The sequence below is a fragment of the Castor canadensis genome, chromosome 14 (assembly GCF_047511655.1).
Source record: "Castor canadensis chromosome 14, mCasCan1.hap1v2, whole genome shotgun sequence".
Taxonomy (NCBI): Eukaryota; Metazoa; Chordata; class Mammalia; order Rodentia; family Castoridae; genus Castor; species Castor canadensis.
Window position 1 is genome coordinate 16,803,698 of NC_133399.1, and position 8,106 is coordinate 16,811,803.

General features: G+C 40.4%; 1 pseudogene; it reads left to right on the forward strand.

Annotated features, from left to right (window-relative positions):
* Positions 1-4,029: 4,029 nt before the first annotated feature.
* On the forward strand, positions 4,030-5,660 carry LOC109678563 (eukaryotic peptide chain release factor subunit 1-like; annotated as a pseudogene).
* The last annotated feature ends 2,446 nt before the right edge of the window (positions 5,661-8,106 follow it).

The following is an 8,106-nucleotide window of genomic DNA, read 5'->3' on the forward strand; positions in this document are numbered from 1 at the left end:
AACTGAGAGTACCCATCACCATGGCGACGGGATCAACAACGCAGATGGAATTCCAGAGGCGGGGGAGGGGAATGGTGGGAGTGGAGGTGGGGGGAGGGGGAGAGGTGGAAAGGAGTTTTTGCTTTGGAGCCCAACCTTGGACATTCCTTGAGAAAGCCCTTCTTATCTAGCCCATTTCTTGCTATTCTCTCTCTCTCTCTCTTTTTCCCCTACTCCTCTTTGCAGATGACATAATCTTACGCCTAGAAAAATCTTAAGGAATCCACTATGAAATTCTTGAATCACAGAAGATGAAGGATACAAGATTAGTGTTCAAATATCAATTATATTTGTATGCACTTGGTACTGAACAATCCAAAAAAAAAATTAAGAATACAATTCCATTTATAATAGCATCAAAAAGAATAAAATACTTTAATCACTCTCCAGCAACGTGCCCTTCTTCCAGCTACTGGTACATCCTGAATTCTTTCCCAGTCTCAAATTTAGAACTTGTTAACTCTGCATGGAATATCCCGTTGCATGTCCTTTTTCATGGTTGCCTTCTTTTCAATATTCAGACCCTAACTTAAACATCTTTCTCTACCATGATGATTAATCCCTACTTTCTCATCACTCAGGACTTTTAGTGCAAGCAACAGAAATGGAAAAAGATAGCCTTGCGGTCAGATTACAGACAAAAACCTCCAAACCGAAAGCCTACATGGTGGCCCTTGGGAATACTGTGACTACCATTGCTGAACTCTTACTTCTGTCTGCTCTTACCCTGGAGTTTTTTGCAGTCCTGCAGTGACCAACAGTATCAGTTATCTATGATAACTGCTTTTTGCCTCCTTAGATTCCAGGGTCCTAGTTGGCTCCACTTAATTGGCTGAACCTACATCACATGGCCAGTGTCTATCCTCAAGGGAAGCTGGGAAAGTGAGAGTCATGTCTGAACTTCCTGGTTCTATGATGGGAAGAAGACAGTGTGTCTCAGCAGTGTTCCTTTCTCATAGGAAGCAGATCGAAGTCTGGGGAAGACCAAGAGCCAACTGTCCACCTTTCCTCCCTCCTAAATACTTCATCACATTGTTTCCTTTGAGCTGTAACCTGAGCATTTGAATTTCTGATGAATCTCCTCATTCTTTTCCCTCCTCTTTTTCTTTACCTTACAGTTAGCCCACCACACACCCCAGCTGCTCATGTTAGAAAATTAGGAGCCTCTCTTAGTGATTTTTTTTAAACTTTTTTTTTTTTTTTGGTGGTACTGGGTTTAATCTCAGGGCCTCAACCTTGCTAGGCAAGCGCTCTTCTGTTTGAGCCATTTCGCCAGCCCTAGGATTTTTTTTTATGGAGTTTATTTTTATTATTATTTTTATTAGGCTGTATTCATTATACAGGGGAGATTGGTAGTGACAATTCTGATTAGACTTATGTTATACATTAGTTACATTTGCCCTATTGTCTGCCCCCTCAACCCCCTCCCCACTCCACTTAAGCAATTGCAAGAGATTTCTTTGTACTATTTCTATATAGGTATATGAAGGCTATCAACCATATACCCTCATCTTAATCTTCATTCACCCTCTTCCCTCCCAGTAGTATCCTCCACTACCTTTTTTACAGTTGATATTAATATTCAATATTAATTATATTTAAATTGATGTTCAAAAGAGTTTCTCAATGTATGCCCACTGTAGATATGCTTTACTTTGGTCTGTTCAATCCCTTCTATTACTCTCCCTTACCCCTTTATCTCCCACCACTCATTTTTCAACAGCTTTCAATACATATCCTTATATCCTCTACCTTTACAGATGTTATGTTTTATGATATTGTTGATGCTCCCTCATTCTCTTTTCCTTCCCCTCTTTCCCTGATAAACATCCACATTCAATCCATTATCAAGTTCTGCCTGCTCTACCTTCTGAATTTATCTTTATTGTTATTATTTTGGTGGTACAGGAAATTGAACTCAGGGCCTTGCTTGGTAGGCTGTACTTGCTAGGTAGCTCTCTACCACTTGATGCACACTTCCAGCCCCCAAATTTGTCTCTAATCTGAGTATTTTGTTTTCCATTGGTACCACTAACAATGTCACTCCTATAATTATGTGTCATTGACCTGATCTCCTTGCCTACCTTCCCTTGCTTGGCTTTCTTAAACCCATTCTCCATATGACAGCCAGCAGTGGTGTTTAAACTAGACCACATCCCTTTCTTCTTAAAACCCATCATTGAATCCTATCATATTTATAATAAAATCTAAAAGGTGTTTATTCACGAAGCTCTGCATAATCTGGATCGTCTCCCTCCATTCTTAGCCTCACTTGCTGTACTCCAGCCTCCCTGGCCATCTTTGTGGTCCTCAAATGTGTTAGTTAATTCCTGCCCCAGGACCTTCACAGTTATTTTTTTGATTGGATCTCTTTCCATTATTATTATTAATTATTATTAGTATCATTTGTTCTGGCTGGGTTTTTAGTATCTCCTGTGGTTTGGATGTAGTTTGTCCCCCAAGGACTTATGTCCTGGATTCTTGGTCCCCAGTATGGCAATGTTGGGTGGTGGTAGAAGCTTTAGGAGATGGGTTCTGGTGAAAGGTGTTCAGATTGCTGGGGATGTTGCCTTTGGAAGAGACTTATATAGTTCTCATAGGACCCTGCTGAGTTCTTGAGAGAGTGAGTTGTTATCAAAAAGCGAGCCTGGTGCCTGAATCCCCCTCTGGCTTCCTGTCTCTCCATGTGAATTCTTCTGCATGCAGTTCATCTGCCATGTTGTGATGCAGCCGGTGTGTGTTTGGGGGGCCCTCATAAGAGACCAAACACATAGGATCACCTCCTCTTTCAGCTTCTAAAACAGTGAGCTAAATAAACCTATTCTATTTTCCCATTTTCACGTAGTTTGTTATAGCAACAGAAATCAGACTAATACAGTCTTTCAGGGATATCTTACCTCTTAGATCTTTCTTGATGACTTACAAGTAACCTTTTCAGTCTTATATTTCTGGTAAGGTCTTCGCAGCACTCACCACTACCCGATATTATCCATCTGCTAACTTCTTAATGTTTGTCTCTCCCCACTTATCCTAGAAAAATCTAGGAGCTTTAAAAGCAAGAATCTTGTTAGTCTTGCATCCTCAATGCCTAACATAGTTTATGACACTTAGCAAGTCTACTGTATATAGGATGAAGGAATTGGTGGCAGCCATCACACATTGTGGTTTATTTTATTACTTTTTTAAAGAAGAAATTCTTATAAATAAAATGGTTGATTTGAAAGTGCATACCCCAGAGGCATTTAGTATGTCCGCAAAGTCATGCAAGCACCACTTTTAAGTAGTTCTAGAACATTTGCATTACCCCTTCTCAGCTCCTGGTAACCACTAATATGCTTTCTGTCTCTTTGGATTTGCCAGTTCTGAACGTTTCCTATCAATGGACTCCAGCAATATATGGTCTTTTGTGGATACTTGGCTTCTTTCATTCAGCATCATGTTTTCAGCATTCATCTGTATTGTGTCATGGGTCTTGCTATGTAGCCCATGCTGGATTTGAACTTGTGATCCTCCTGCTTTAGCCTCCTCAATGCTGAGATTACAGGTGTATACCACCTTGCTTGGCTACCTTCATTTCTTTTTTATGGTTTCATAATATACCAAAATGTCATAATTTTATTTGTCCATCCAATCATTGATAGATATTATTGGCATACATTAATTGAACAAAGGGGTTTCATTGTAATATTTCCATAGATGTGTAAAATGTACTTTGGTCGAGGTCAACCCCTGTATTAACTCCCTCCCTCTCCCCCCTTTCAAACAATATTCAGTGGAGTTCATTATGTTACCTTCATTATCTATCTATCTATCATCTATGTACTTCTATGTACTTCAATCCTGCTCACCTCCAGTACCCTTTCCTTTTTCCCTCCATGCTCCCACTGATTCTCCCTCCCCCAAAGTTACCCCTTTTATGCTCATGTTCCATTATTATTGTTATTAAGATTTTTTTTTTTTGGCCTCCTTCCACTCTTCCCTGGAGGAGGAAGTGATATCACAGGCCTCATGTGAGAGGACTGTAACTCATGCAGTTGCCTGGAGAGAGGAAGCCTGCTTCCTAGTCAGAGCCACCACCCAGGACGGGCCCTTAGGGAGGAGGAGGCAAGAAGATGGCAGGTGACTCCAGTGCTGCCGACAGGAATGTGGAAATCTGGAAGATCAAAAAAACTCATCAAGCCAGGGTGGCTCACGCCTATAATCCCAGCTACTTAGGAGGCAGAGATCAGGAGGATCAAAGTTTGGAGTCAGCCTGGGCAAATAGTTCTCAAGACCCTATCTAAAAAAAAAAAACCTGCACAAAAAAGGGCTGGTGGAGTGGTTTAAGGTGAAAGCCCTGAGTTCAAGCTCCAGTACTGAAAAAAAAAAAAAGCTCATTAAGAGCTTGGAGGTGGCCCCATGGCAATGGCACCAGTATGATATCATTGATCATTCTCCCAAAGACCAGATTTTATGAGTGGCAAAAATGTTAGCAGATGAATTTGGAACTGCATCTAACATTAAGTCATAAGTAAACTGCCTTGCAGTTCTGACAGCCATTACATCTGTACAACAGAGACTCAAACTTTACAACAAAGTACCTCCAAAATGGTCTAGTTGTTTACTATGGAACAACTGCAACAGAAGAAGGAAAGGAAAAAGGAAAGGAAACACAGGAAAGGAAAGTCAACACTGACTTTGAACCTTTCAAACCAACCAATATGTCATTGCATTTGTGTGACAACAAATTCCATACAGAAGCTCTTACAGCATTACTTTCAGAAGACAGCAAGTTTGAATTCATTGTAGGAGATGGCAGTAGAGCTCTTTTTTGGCACACTCCAAGGAAACACAAGAGAAGTCCTACACAAATTCACTGTGGATCTCTCAAAGAAACATGATAACAGAAGTCAATCAGCTTTGCGTTTTGCCCGTCTAGGAATGGAAAAGTGACATAACTTATGTTCAGAAAGTTGCAGAGCCTGGTGTGCTCTGTGTTTATTTCTGGGGACAAAGTGAATATAACTGGTCTCATTTTAGCTGGATCAGCTGACTGTAAAACTGAACTAAGTCAATCTATATGTTTGATTAGAGGTGACAATCAAAAGTTTTAAAATTAGTTGATATATCCTATGGTAGTGAAAATGGATTCAACCAAGCTATTGAGTGATCTACTGAAGTCCTCTCCAATGTGAAATTCATTCAAGAGAAGAAATTAAGGAGATGATACTTTGATGAAATTAGCCAGGATACAGGAAAGTACTGTTTTGGAGTTGGAGATACATTAAAGACACTGGGAATATGAGCTGTAGAGATTCTGATAGTCTATGAGATATGTTCTGCATTGCCAAGGAATGAAAGAGGAGAAAATTCTATACTTAATTCCAGAATAAGAGAAGAATAAAGCTCATTTCACAGACAAAGAGACAGGATAGGAGCATGCCCCTCTTAGAACAGTTTGCTAATAACTATAAAAAAATTCAGAGTCACATTAGAAATTGTCACAGATAAGTCACAAGGAGGATCCCAATTGGCGAAAGGACTTGATGGAATTGGAGACATTTTGTGGTACAAAGTAGATTTCCAGGGAACGGAATACCAAGGAGGAGATGATGAATTTTTTTGACCTTGATGACCACTAGGTAGTGACATAGGTCTAGTAAAACATACCTCACCCTCCAGCATCCAATCCAAGGAGCATACCTGTGGCAGAATCCAAACAGATCTCTACCTTATGATTGGAACATTTCCAGAACTTAATCCATGAGCATTGGATACTGAAAAGAAAACCGAAATAAAACCTGACCCAAACCTACACTTTGGTTTGTCATGGTGTCAGAGCAGCAGCCTACAACTAAGTTCCTAAATGCTACTTTGGACTAATTAAAAAAAAAAGAACCCCAGATTTTACTTTATTGAGGGTGAAATTGGTTGGTCCTATATTTTTCGGAAAATGATTTTTTACACCTTCATATGTACAAGCAAAAATACTTGAAGGTCCAAGTTATGGAAACAGCCAAGATGCCCCACCACTGACGAATGGATTAAGAAAATGTGGTATCTATACACAATGGAATTCTATGCAGCCATGAAGAAGAACGAAATGTTATCATTCGCTGGTAAATGGATGGAATTGGAGAACATCATTCTGAGTGAGGTTAGCCTGGCCCAAAAGACCAAAAATCGTATGTTCTCCCTCATATGTGGACATTAGATCAAGGGCAAACACAACAATGGGATTGGACTATGAGCACATGATAAAAGCGAGAGCACACAAGGGAGGGGTGAAGATAGGTAAGACACCTAAAAAACTAGCTAGCATTTGTTGTCCTTAATGCAGAGAAACTAAAGCAGATACCTCAAAAGCAACTGAGGCCAATAAGAGAAGGCGAACAGGAACTAGAGAAAAGGTTAGATCAAAAAGAATTAACCTAGAAGGTAACACACACGCACAGGAAATCAATGTGAGTCAATGCCCTGTATAGCTATCCTTATCTCAACCAGCAAAACCCCTTGTTCCTTCCTATTATTGCTTATACTCTCTCTACAACAAAATTAGAAATAAGGGCAAAATAGTTTCTGCTGGGTATTGAGGAGGGGGGAGAGGGAGGTGGCGGAGTGGGTGGTAAGGGAGGGGGTGGGGGCAGGGAGGAGAAATGAACCAAGCCTTGTATGCACATATGAATAATAAAAGAAAAATGAAAAAAAATACTTGAAGGTTTAGTTAATAGAAGTGAGATCATACTAGTTTGTTTCTTATTTTGATCAGAAAAAATTAAATTACTGTCTTTCACAGTGACCTATTTACATGGCATTCTCAGCTTAGACTACATAAAAAGAAATAAATGTGGTGATATATTGGAACCATTTCTCTCTGTTTAATGCTCAAAGGATGAGCTAATAGGAGGCAATTTTAACTTCACTCCCTTAGCACACCGTTTACTTCCATCTGATTGGCAGGCACATTTGGGAGTCCTTCCTATCACTTGCTTTGGTAAAGGTTCCCATAATCGTAACATACTGGAAACCAGTTTGGTATGGATATGATTAGGCTTCTGTGCTATTGCTGGGGTTGGGAGAAATAAAACATGCAATTGAAGAGGAAGCAAAAAAACAAAACAAAAAAAGACTTTTTTTGACAGTACTGGAGTTTGAACTCAGGACATTGTGCTTGCTAGGCAGGCACTCTACCACTAGAGCCATACCTCCAGCTTTCTTTGCTTTGGTTATTTTTCCAATAGGGTCTCATGTTTATGACCTGGCATAGTCAATGCCCTGTATAGCTATCCTTATCTCAACCAGCATGTTTATGACCTGGACTGTGGTTCTCCTATTTATGCTTCCCACATAGCTGGGATGACAGGTTCATGCCACCGTGCCAGCTTTTATTGGTTGAGATGGAGTCTCAAAAACTTTTTGCCTGGGCTGGGCTTGAACTGCAATCCTCCTGATCCTCTCCTTTCAAGTAGCTAGGATTATTGCCATGAGCCACGGTGCTGGGCCTAGATATTTGTTTTTGACTTGTCTCCTTTTTCCATGAGGCTCATGAGGACAGCGAGTTTAACTCTCTTATACACTGAGTCCCACCACCTAGCACCCAGCTTGGATAGTGGCTCAGAGCAAGTCTTCAACAAACATTTATTAAATAAGATATGAATGAGTGAATGAATAAATGTTTTCTTTTTGAATAAATGAGAGGTGCAAGGTAGAAAAATGAATGAATGATTGTGGCTTTGCAGAAAGCAAGGAATCATTCAGTAATGGAAAAGAATAAGATGGGCAGCTGACAGCTCCCAGGCCAGCCATGCTCCTTAGGGTCACCAGGAAGAGATGGAGGCAGGTAACTTTTAGCAATGCAGTCTGGCTTCAAAGATTTGTGGACGTGTGTGTTTAGCAGTCATGAGCCACTAGAATCAATGGTATTTGGCTCAACAAATCATAAGAATCAGGACAGTATCATGATCAATGTTCTGAAGTCAGGGGTTCAAACTGTGATTCTGACAATTGATGCCCCTTGGCCACAGGGCTTAACTACTCTGTGCCCACTCTTATTCTCTGTCAGCTGGGACTATAGGATTGTGGCCTGGA